Consider the following 12,628-nt stretch of genomic DNA (forward strand, 5'->3'; position numbering starts at 1 on the left):
CAACGCGGCTGCTAGTCCTCCTTTCATGCAAAATCGTAAGGTCCTAGGTCATGTCCAAGCCACCAAAGCCGGCTAAAAAGTGAATAATCGACAACTAAAACTTGAATTGTACTACGTCTTACTGGCTATTACTTCAACTTATAAGCTCCTTCTGTGTTCTACTATGGTGCTTTTAGTGTCCCCACATACGGCAGCACGCGACATAGCTTTGCAGACGATAAATGTAACCGTCTCAGAGAAAAAAGCGGCCAATGTGACGATCTGGCTTTAAGTCGATTCGATAACAAATGACGAAGACGGACTGATTTCTCAGGTTTTTACTACATATGAACACTTTTCACATTCTCCCGTGCAACGCGGCTGCTAGTCCTCCTTTCATGCAAAATCTTAAGGTCCTAAGTCATGTCCAAGCGACCAAAGCCGGCATAAAAGTGATTAGTCGACAACTAAAACATAAATAGTACTACTTCTTACTGGCTATTACTTCAATTTAGAAGCTTCTTCTGTGTTCTAATATGGTGCTTTTAGTGTCTCCGCATACCGCAGCACGCGACATAGCTTTGCAGGCGATAAATGTAACTGTCTCAGAGAGAAAAGCGGCCAATGTGACGATCTGGCTTTAAGTCGATTCGATAACAAATGACGAAAATGGACAGATTTCTCAGGTTTTTACGACATATGAACACTTTTCACATTCTCCCGTGCAACGCGGCTGCTAGTCCTCCTTTCATGCAAAATCGTAAGGTCCTAGGTCATGTCCAAGCCACCAAAGCCGGCTAAAAAGTGAATAATCGATAACTAAAACTTGAATTGTACTACTTCTTACTGGCTATTACTTCAACTTAGAAGCTTCTTCTGTATTCTACTATTGTGCTTCTAGTGTTTCCGCATACCGCAGCACGCGACATAGCTTTGCAGACAATAAATGTAACCGTCTCAGAGAGAAAAGCGGCCAATGTGACGATCTGGCTTTAAGTCGATTCAATAACAAATGAAGATAACGGACGGATTTCTCAGGTTTTTACTCCATATGAACACTTTTCACATACTCCCGTGCAACGCGGCTGCTAGTCCACCTTTCATGCAAAATCTTAAGGTCCTAGGTCTTATCCAAGCCACCAAAGCCGGCTAAAAAGTGAATAATCTATAATTAAAACTTGAATTGAACTACTTCTTACTGGCTATTGCTTCAACTTAGAAGCTTCTTCTGTGTTCTACTATGGTGCTTTTAGTGTCTCCGCATACCGCAGCACGCGCCATAGCTTTGCAGACGATAAATGTAATCGTCTCAGAGAGAAAAGCGGCCAATGTGGCGATCTGGCTTTAAGTCGATTCGATAACAAATGACGAAAACGGACGGATTTCTCAGGTTTTTACTCCATATGAACACTTTTCACATTCTCCCGTGCAACGCGGCTGCTAGTCCTCCTTTCATGCAAAATCTTAAGGTCCTAGGTCTTATCCAAGCCACCAAAGCCGGCTAAAAAGTGAATAATTGATAATTAAAACTTGAATTGTACTACTTCTTACTGGCTATTACTTCAACTTAGAAGCTTCTTCTGTGTTCTACTATGGTGCTTTTAGTGTTTCCGCATACCGCAGCACGCGACATAGCTTTGCAGACGATAAATGTAACCGTTTCAGAGAGAAGAGCGGCCAATTTGACGATCTGGCTTTAAATCGATTCGATAACAAATGACGAAAACGGAAGGATTTCTCAGGTTTTTACTACATATGAACTCTTTTCACATTCTCCCGTGCAACGCGGCTGCTAGTCCTCATTTCATGCAAACTCTTAAGGTCCTAAGTCATGTCGAATCCACCAAAGCCGGCTAAAAAGTGGTTAATCGACAACTAAAACTTAAATAGTACTACTTCTTACTGGCTATTACTTAAATTTAGAAGCTTCTTCTTTGTTCTAATACGGTGCTTTTAGTGTCTCCGCAGACCGCAGCACGCGACATAGCTTTGCTGACGATAAATGTAACCGTCTCAGAGAGAAAAGCGGCCAATGTGACGATCTGGCTTTAAGTCGTTTCGATAACAAATGACGAAAACGGACGGATTTCTCAGGTTTTTACTACATATGAACACTTTTCACATTCTCCCGTGCAACGCGGCTGCTAGTCCTCCTTTCATGCAAAATCTTAAGGTCCTAAGTCATGTCCAAGCGACCAAAGCCGGCATAAAAGTGATTAGTCGACAACTAAAACATAAATAGTACTACTTCTTACTGGCTATTACTTCAATTTAGAAGCTTCTTCTGTGTTCTAATATGGTGCTTTTAGTGTCTCCGCATACCGCAGCACGCGACATAGCTTTGCAGGCGATAAATGTAACTGTCTCAGAGAGAAAAGCGGCCAATGTGACGATCTGGCTTTAAGTCGATTCGATAACAAATGACGAAAATGGACAGATTTCTCAGGTTTTTACGACATATGAACACTTTTCACATTCTCCCGTGCAACGCGGCTGCTAGTCCTCCTTTCATGCAAAATCGTAAGGTCCTAGGTCATGTCCAAGCCACCAAAGCCGGCTAAAAAGTGAATAATCGACAACTAAAACTTGAATTGTACTACGTCTTACTGGCTATTACTTCAACTTATAAGCTCCTTCTGTGTTCTACTATGGTGCTTTTAGTGTCCCCACATACGGCAGCACGCGACATAGCTTTGCAGACGATAAATGTAACCGTCTCAGAGAAAAAAGCGGCCAATGTGACGATCTGGCTTTAAGTCGATTCGATAACAAATGACGAAGACGGACTGATTTCTCAGGTTTTTACTACATATGAACACTTTTCACATTCTCCCGTGCAACGCGGCTGCTAGTCCTCCTTTCATGCAAAATCTTAAGGTCCTAAGTCATGTCCAAGCGACCAAAGCCGGCATAAATGTGATTAGTCGACAACTAAAACATAAATAGTACTACTTCTTACTGGCTATTACTTCAATTTAGAAGCTTCTTCTGTGTTCTAATATGGTGCTTTTAGTGTCTCCGCATACCGCAGCACGCGACATAGCTTTGCAGGCGATAAATGTAACTGTCTCAGAGAGAAAAGCGGCCAATGTGACGATCTGGCTTTAAGTCGATTCGATAACAAATGACGAAAATGGACAGATTTCTCAGGTTTTTACGACATATGAACACTTTTCACATTCTCCCGTGCAACGCGGCTGCTAGTCCTCCTTTCATGCAAAATCGTAAGGTCCTAGGTCATGTCCAAGCCACCAAAGCCGGCTAAAAAGTGAATAATCGATAACTAAAACTTGAATTGTACTACTTCTTACTGGCTATTACTTCAACTTAGAAGCTTCTTCTGTATTCTACTATTGTGCTTCTAGTGTTTCCGCATACCGCAGCACGCGACATAGCTTTGCAGACAATAAATGTAACCGTCTCAGAGAGAAAAGCGGCCAATGTGACGATCTGGCTTTAAGTCGATTCAATAACAAATGAAGATAACGGACGGATTTCTCAGGTTTTTACTCCATATGAACACTTTTCACATACTCCCGTGCAACGCGGCTGCTAGTCCACCTTTCATGCAAAATCTTAAGGTCCTAGGTCTTATCCAAGCCACCAAAGCCGGCTAAAAAGTGAATAATCTATAATTAAAACTTGAATTGAACTACTTCTTACTGGCTATTGCTTCAACTTAGAAGCTTCTTCTGTGTTCTACTATGGTGCTTTTAGTGTCTCCGTATACGGCAGCACGCGACATAGCTTTGCAGACGATAAATGTAACCGTCTCAGGGAGAAAAGCGGCCAATGTGTCGATCTGGCTGTAAGTGGATTCGATAACAAATACGAAACCGGACGGATTTCCCAGGTTTTTACTACATATGAACACTTTTCACATTCTCCCGTGCAACGCGGCTGCTAGTCCTCCTTTCATGTAAAATCTTAAGGTCCTAGGTCATGTCCAAGCCACCAAAGCCGGCTAAAAAGTGAATAATCGACAACTAAAACTTGAATTGTACTACTTCTTACTGGCTATTACTTCAACTTAGAAGTTTCTTCTGTGTTCTAATATGGTGCTTTTTGTGTCTCCGCATACCGCAGCACGCGACATAGCATTGCAGACGATAAATGTAACCGTCTCAGAGAGAAAAGCGGCCAATGTGACGATCTCGCTTTAAGTCGATTCGATAACAAATGACGATAACGGACGGATTTCTCAGGTTTTTACACCATATGAACACTTTTCACATTCTCCCGTGCAACGCGGCTGCTAGTCCTCCTTTCATGCAAAATCTTAAGGTCCTAGGTCTTATCCAAGCCACCAAAGCCGGCTAAAAAAGTGAATAATCGATAATATAAACTTGAATTGTACTACTTCTTACTGGCTATTACTTCAACTTAGAAGCTTCTTCTGTGTTCTACTATGGTGATTTTAGTGTGCCCGCATACCGCAGCACGCGACATAGCTTTGCTGACGATAAATGTAACCGTTTCAGAGAGAAGAGCGGCCAATGTGACGATCTGGCTTTAAATCGATTCGATAACAAATGACGAAAACGGACGGATTTCTCAGGTTTTTACTACATATGAACACTTTTCACATTCTCCCGTGCAACGCGGCTGCTAGTCCTCCTTTCATGCAAAATCTTAAGGTCCTAAGTCATGTCCAAGCGACCAAAGCCGGCATAAAAGTGATTAGTCGACAACTAAAACATAAATAGTACTACTTCTTACTGGCTATTACTTCAATTTAGAAGCTTCTTCTGTGTTCTAATATGGTGCTTTTAGTGTCTCCGCATACCGCAGCACGCGACATAGCTTTGCAGGCGATAAATGTAACTGTCTCAGAGAGAAAAGCGGCCAATGTGACGATCTGGCTTTAAGTCGATTCGATAACAAATGACGATAACGGACGGATTTCTCAGGTTTTTACTTCATATGAACACTTTTCACATTCTCCCGTGCTACGCGGCTGCTAGTCTTCCTTTCATGCAAAATCTTAAGGTCCTAGGTCTTATCCAAGCCACCAAAGCCGGCTAAAAAGTGAATAATCGATAATTAAAACTTGATTGTACTACTTCTTACTGGCTATTACTTCAACTTAAAAACTTCTTCTGTGTTCTACTATGGTGCTTTTAGTGTTCCCGCATACCGCAGCACGCGACATAGCTTTGCAGACAATTAATGTAACCGTCTCAGAGAGAAAAGCGGCCAATGTGACGATCTGGCTTTAAGTCGATTCAATAACAAATGACGATAACGGACGTATTTCTCAGGTTTTTACTACATATGAACACTTTTCACATTCTCCCGTGCAACGCGGCCGCTAGTCCTCCTTTCATGCAAAATCTTAAGGTCCTAGGTCTTATCCAAGCCACCAAAGCCGGCTAAAAAGTGAATAATCGATAATATAAACTTGAATTGTACTACTTCTTACTGGCTATTATTTCAACTTAGAAGCTTCTTCTGTGTTCCACTATGGTGCTTTTAGTGTGCCCGCATACCGCAGCACGCGACATAGCTTTGCAGGCGATAAATGTAACCGTTTCAGAGAGAAGAGCGGCCAATGTGACGATCTGGCTTTAAGTGGATTCGATAACAAATACGAAACCGGACGGATTTCTCAGGTTTTTACTACATATGAACACTTTTCACATTCTCCCGTGCAACGCGGCTGCTAGTCTTAATTTCATGCAAAATCTTAAGGTAATAAGTCGTGTCCAAGCGACCAAAGCCGGCATAAAAGTGATTAGTCGACAACTAAAACATAAATAGTACTACTTCTTACTGGCAATTACTTCAACTTAGAAGCTTCTTCTGTGTTCTACTATGGTGCTTTTAGTGTTCCCGCATACCGCAGCACGCGACATAGCTTTGCAGACGATAAATGTAACCGTTTCAGAGAGAAGAGCGGCCAATGTGACGATCTGGCTTTAAATCGATTCGATAACAAATGACGAAAACGGAAGGATTTCTCAGGTTTTTACTACATATGAACTCTTTTCACATTCTCCCGTGCAACGCGGCTACTAGTCTTCCTTTCATGCAAACTCTTAAGGTCCTAAGTCATGTCGAAGCCACCAAAGCCGGCTAAAAAGTGGTTAATCGATAACTAAAACTTAAATAGTACTACTTCTTACTGGCTATTACTTCAATTTAGAAGCTTCTTCTGTGTTCTAATATGGTGCTTTTAGTGTCTCCGCATACCGCAGCACGCGACATAGCTTTGCTGACGATAAATGTAACCGTCTCAGAGAGAAAAGCGGCCAATGTGACGATCTGGCTTTAAGTCGTTTCGATAACAAATGACGAAAACGGACGGATTTCTCAGGTTTTTACTACATATGAACACTTTTCACATTCTCCCATGCAACGCGGCTGCTAGTCCTCCATTCATGCAGAATCTTAAGGTCCTAGGTCATGTTCAAACCACCAAAGACGGCTAAAAAGTTAATAATCGATAACTAAAACTTGAATTGTACTACTTCTTACTGGCTATTACTTCAACTTAGAAGCTTCTTCTGTATTCTACTATTGTGCTTTTAGTGTTTCCGCAAACCGCAGCACGCGACATAGCTTTGCAGACAATAAATGTAACCGTCTCAGAGAGAAAAGCGGCCAATGTGACGATCTGGCTTTAAGTCGATTCAATAACAAATGACGATAACGGACGGATTTCTCAGGTTTTTACTACATATGAACACTTTTCACATTCTCCCGTGCAACGCGGCTGCTAGTCCTCCTTTCATGCAAAATCTTAAGGTCCAAGGTCTTATCCAAGCCACCAAAGCCGGCTAAAAAGTGAATAATCTATAATTAAAACTTGAATTGAACTACTTCTTACTGGCTATTGCTTCAACTTAGAAGCTTCTTCTGTGTTTTACTATGGTGCTTTAAGTGTCTCCGTATACGGCAGCACGCGACATAGCTTTGCAGATCTGGCTTTAAATGGATTCGATAACAAATACGAAACCGGACGGATTTCCCAGGTTTTTACTACATATGAACACTTTTCACATTCTCCCGTGCAACGCGGCTGCTAGTCCTCCTTTCATGCAAAATCTTAAGGTCCTAGGTCATGTCCAAGCCACCAAAGCCGGCTAAAAAGTGAATAATCGACAACTAAAACTTGAATTGTACTACTTCTTACTGGCTATTACTTCAACTTAGAAGTTTCTTCTGTGTTCTAATATGGTGCTTTTTGTGTCTCCGCATACCGCAGCACGCGACATAGCATTGCAGACGATAAATGTAACCGTCTCAGAGAGAAAAGCGGCCAATGTGACGATCTCGCTTTAAGTCGATTCGATAACAAATGACGATAACGGACGGATTTCTCAGGTTTTTACACCATATGAACACTTTTCACATTCTCCCATGCAACGCGGCTGCTAGTCCTCCTTTCATGCAAAATCTTAAGGTCCTAGGTCTTATCCAAGCCACCAAAGCCGGCTAAAAAGTGAATAATCGATAATAGAAACTTGAATTGTACTACTTCTTACTGGCTATTACTTCAACTTAGAAGCTTCTTCTGTGTTCTAATATGGTGCTTCTAGTGTCTCCGCATACCGCAGCACGCGACATAGCTTTGCTAACGATAAATGTAACCGTCTCAGAGAGAAAAGCGGCCAATGTGACGATCTGGCTTTAAGTCGTTTCGATAACAAATGACGAAAACGGACGGATTTCTCAGGTTTTTACTACATATGAACACTTTTCACATTCTCCCATGCAACGCGGCTGCTAGTCCTCCTTTCATGCAGAATCTTAAGGTCCTAGGTCATGTTCAAGCCACCAAAGACGGCTAAAAAGTGAATAATCGACAACTAAAACTTGAATTGTACTACTTCTTACTGGCTATTACATCAACTTAGAAGCTTCTTCTGTACTCTACTATGGTGCTTTTAGTGTTTCCGCATACCGCAGCATGCGACATAGCTTTGCAGACGATAAATGTAACCGTCTCAGAGAGAAAAGCGGCCAATGTGACGATCTATCTTTAAGTCGATTCGATTACAAATGACGAAAAGGGACGGATTTCTCAGGTTTTTACTACATATGAACACTTTTCACATTCTCCCGTGCAACGCGGCTGCTAGTCCTCCTTTCATGCAAAATCTTATGGTTCTAGGTCATGTCCAAGCCACCAAAGCCGGCTAAAAAGTGAATAATCGACAACTAAAACTTGAATTGTACTACTTCTTACTGGCTATTACTTCAACTTAGAAGATCCTTCTGTGTTCTAATATGGTGCTTTTAGTGTCTCCACATACCGCAGCACGCGACATAGCTTTGCAGACGATAAATGTAACCGTCTCAGGGAGAAAAGCGGCCAATGTGACGATCTGGCTTTAAGTCGATTCCATAACAAATGTCGAAAATGGTCAGATTTCTCAGGTTTTTACTACATATGAACACTTTTCACATTCTCACATGCAACGCGGCTGCTAGTCCTCCTTTCATGCAAAATCTTAAGGTCCTAGGTCATGTACAAGCCACCAAAGCCGGCTAAAAGGTGAATAATCGATAACTTAAACTTCAATTGTACTACTTCTTACTGGCTATTGCTTCAACTTAGAAGCTTCTTCTGTGTTCTACTATGGTGATTTTAGTGTTTCCGCATACCGCAGCACGCGACATAGCTTTGCAGACGATAAATGTAACCGTCTCAGAGAGAAAAGCGGCCAATGTGACGATCTGGCTTTAAGTCGATTCGATAACAAATACGAATCCGGACGGATTTCCCAGGTTTTTACTACATATGAACACTTTTCACATTCTCCCGTGCAACGCGGCTGCTAGTCCTCCTTTCATGCAAAATCTTAAGGTCCTAGGTCATGTCCAAGCCACCAAAGCCGGCTAAAAAGTGAATAATCGACAACTAAAACTTGAATTGTACTACTTCTTATTGGCTATTACTTCAACTTAGAAGTTTCTTCTGTGTTCTAATATGGTGCTTTTTGTGTCTCCGCATACCGCAGCACGCGACATAGCATTGCAGACGATAAATGTAACCGTCTCAGAGAGAAAAGCGGCCAATGTGACGATCTCGCTTTAAGTCGATTCGATAACAAATGACGATAACGGACGGATTTCTCAGGTTTTTACACCATATGAACACTTTTCACATTCTCCCGTGCAACGCGGCTGCTAGTCCTCCTTTCATGCAAAATCTTAAGGTCCTAGGTCTTATCCAAGCCACCAAAGCCGGCTAAAAAGTGAATAATCGATAATATAAACTTGAATTGTACTACTTCTTACTGGCTATTACTTCAACTTAGAAGCTTCTTCTGTGTTCTACTATGGTGCTTTTAGTGTGCCCGCATACCGCAGCACGCGACATAGCTTTGCAGACGATAAATGTAACCGTTTCAGAGAGAAGAGCGGCCAATGTGACGATCTGGCTTTAAATCGATTCGATAACAAATGACGAAAACGGACGGATTTCTCAGGTTTTTACTACATATGAACACTTTTCACATTCTCCCGTGCAACGCGGCTGCTAGTCTTCCTTTCATGCAAAATCTTAAGGTCCTAAGTCATGTCCAAGCGACCAAAGCCGGCATAAAAGTGATTAGTCGACAACTAAAACATAAATAGTACTACTTCTTACTGGCTATTACTTCAATTTAGAAGCTTCTTCTGTGTTCTAATATGGTGCTTTTAGTGTCTCCGCATACCGCAGCACGCGACATAGCTTTGCAGGCGATAAATGTAACCGTCTCAGAGAGAAAAGCGGCCAATGTGACGATCTGGCTTTAAGTCGATTCGATAACAAATGACGATAACGGACGGATTTATCAGGTTTTTACTTCATATGAACACTTTTCACATTCTCCCGTGCAACGCGGCTGCTAGTCTTCCTTTCATGCAAAATCTTAAGGTCCTAGATCTTATCCAAGCCACCAAAGCCGGCTAAAAAGTGAATAATCGATAATTAAAACTTGAATTGTACTACTTCTTACTGGCTATTACTTCAACTTAGAAACTTCTTCTGTGTTCTACTATGGTGCTTTTAGTGTTCCCGCATACCGCAGCACGCGACATAGCTTTTCAGACGATAAATGTAACCGTCTCAGAGAGAAAAGCGGCCAATGTGACGATCTCGCTTTAAGTCGATTCGATAACAAATGACGATAACGGACGGATTTCTCAGGTTTTTACTCCATATGAACACTTTTCACATTCTCCCGTGCAACGCGGCTGCTAGTCCTCCTTTCATGCAAAATCTTAAGGTCCTAGGTCTTAACCAAGCCACCAAAGCCGGCTAACAAGTGAATAATCGATAATATAAACTTGAATTGTACTACTTCTTATTGGCTATTACTTCAACTTAGAAGCTTCTTCTGTGTTCTACTATGGTGCTTTTAGTGTGCCCGCATACCGCAGCACGCGACATAGCTTTGCAGGCGATAAATGTAACCGTTTCAGAGAGAAGAGCGGCCAATGTGACGATCTGGCTTTAAATCGATTCGATAACAAATGACGAAAACGGACGGATTTCTCAGGTTTTTACTACATATGAACACTTTTCACATTCTCCCGTGCAACGCGGCTGCTAGTCGTCCTTTCATGCAAAATCTTAAGGTCCTAAGTCATGTCCAAGCCACCAAAGCCGGAGAAAAAATGATTAGTCGACAACTACACTTAAATAGTACTACTTCTTACTGGCTATTACTTCAATTTAGAAGCTTCTTCTGTGTTCTAATATGGTGCTTTTAGTGTCTCCGCAGTCCGCAGCACGCGACATAGCTTTGCAGACGATAAATGTAACCGTCTCAGAGAGAAAAGCGGCCAATGTGACGATCTGGCTTTAAGTCGTTTCGATAACAAATGACGAAAACGGACGGATTTCTCAGGATTTTACTACATATGATCACTTTTCACATTCTCCCGTGCAACGCGGCTGCTAGTCCTCCTTTCATGCAGAATCTTAAGGTCCTAGGTCATGTTCAAACCACCAAAGACGGCTAAAAAGTTAATAATCGATAACTAAAACTTGAATTGTACTACTTCTTACTGGCTATTACTTCAACTTAGAAGCTTCTTCTGTATTCTACTATTGTGCTTCTAGTGTTTCCGCATACCGCAGCACGCGACATAGCTTTGCAGACGATAAATGTAACCGTCTCAGAGAGAAAAGCGGCCAATGTGACGATCTCGCTTTAAGTCGATTCGATAACAAATGACGATAACGGACGGATTTCTCAGGTTTTTACACCATATGAACACTTTTCACATTCTCCCGTGCAACGCGGCTGCTAGTCCTCCTTTCATGCAAAATCTTAAGGTCCTAGGTCTTAACCAAGCCACCAAAGCCGGCTAAAAAGTGAATAATCGATAATATAAACTTGAATTGTACTACTTCTTACTGGCTATTACTTCAACTTAGAAGCTTCTTCTGTGTTCTACTATGGTGCTTTTAGTGTGCCCGCATACCGCAGCACGCGACATAGCTTTGGAGACGATAAATGTAACCGTTTCAGAGAGAACAGCGGCCAATGTGACGATCTGGCTTTAAATCGATTCGATAACAAAAGACGAAAACGGACGGATTTCTCAGGTTTTTACTACATATGAACACTTTTCACATTCTCCCGTGCAACGCGGCTGCTAGTCTTCCTTTCATGCAAAATCTTAAGGTCCTAAGTCATGTCGAAGCCACCAAAGCCGGCTAAAAAGTGGTTAATCGACAACTAAAACTTAAATAGTACTACTTCTTACTGGCTATTACTTCAATTTAGAAGCTTCTTCTGTGTTCTAATATGGTGCTTTTAGTGTCTCCGCATACCGCAGCACGCGACATAGCTTTGCTGACGATAAATGTAACCGTCTCAGAGAGAAAAGCGGCCAATGTGACGATCTGGCTTTAAGTCGATTCGATAACAAATGACGAAAACGGACGGATTTCTCAGGTTTTTACTACATATGAACACTTTTCACATTCTCCCATGCAACGCGGCTGCTAGTCCTCCTTTCATGCAGAATCTTAAGGTCCTAGGTCATGTTCAAGCCACCAAAGACGGCTAAAAAGTGAATAATCGACAACTAAAACTTGAATTGTACTACTTCTTACTGGCTATTACATCAACTTAGAAGCTTCTTCTGTACTCTACTATGGTGCTTTTAGTGTTTCCGCATACCGCAGCATGCGACATAGCTTTGCAGACGATAAATGTAACCGTCTCAGAGAGAAAAGCGGCCAATGTGACGATCTATCTTTAAGTCGATTCGATTACAAATGACGAAAAGGGACGGATTTCTCAGGTTTTTACTACATATGAACACTTTTCACATTCTCCCGTGCAACGCGGCTGCTAGTCCTCCTTTCATGCAAAATCTTATGGTTCTAGGTCATGTCCAAGCCACCAAAGCCGGCTAAAAAGTGAATAATCGACAACTAAAACTTGAATTGTACTACTTCTTACTGGCTATTACTTCAACTTAGAAGATCCTTCTGTGTTCTAATATGGTGCTTTTAGTGTCTCCACATACCGCAGCACGCGACATAGCTTTGCAGACGATAAATGTAACCGTCTCAGGGAGAAAAGCGGCCAATGTGACGATCTGGCTTTAAGTCGATTCCATAACAAATGTCGAAAATGGTCAGATTTCTCAGGTTTTTACTACATATGAACACTTTTCACATTCTCACATGCAACGC

This window comes from Schistocerca gregaria, unplaced genomic scaffold (assembly GCF_023897955.1).
Source record: "Schistocerca gregaria isolate iqSchGreg1 unplaced genomic scaffold, iqSchGreg1.2 ptg000251l, whole genome shotgun sequence".
Taxonomy (NCBI): Eukaryota; Metazoa; Arthropoda; class Insecta; order Orthoptera; family Acrididae; genus Schistocerca; species Schistocerca gregaria.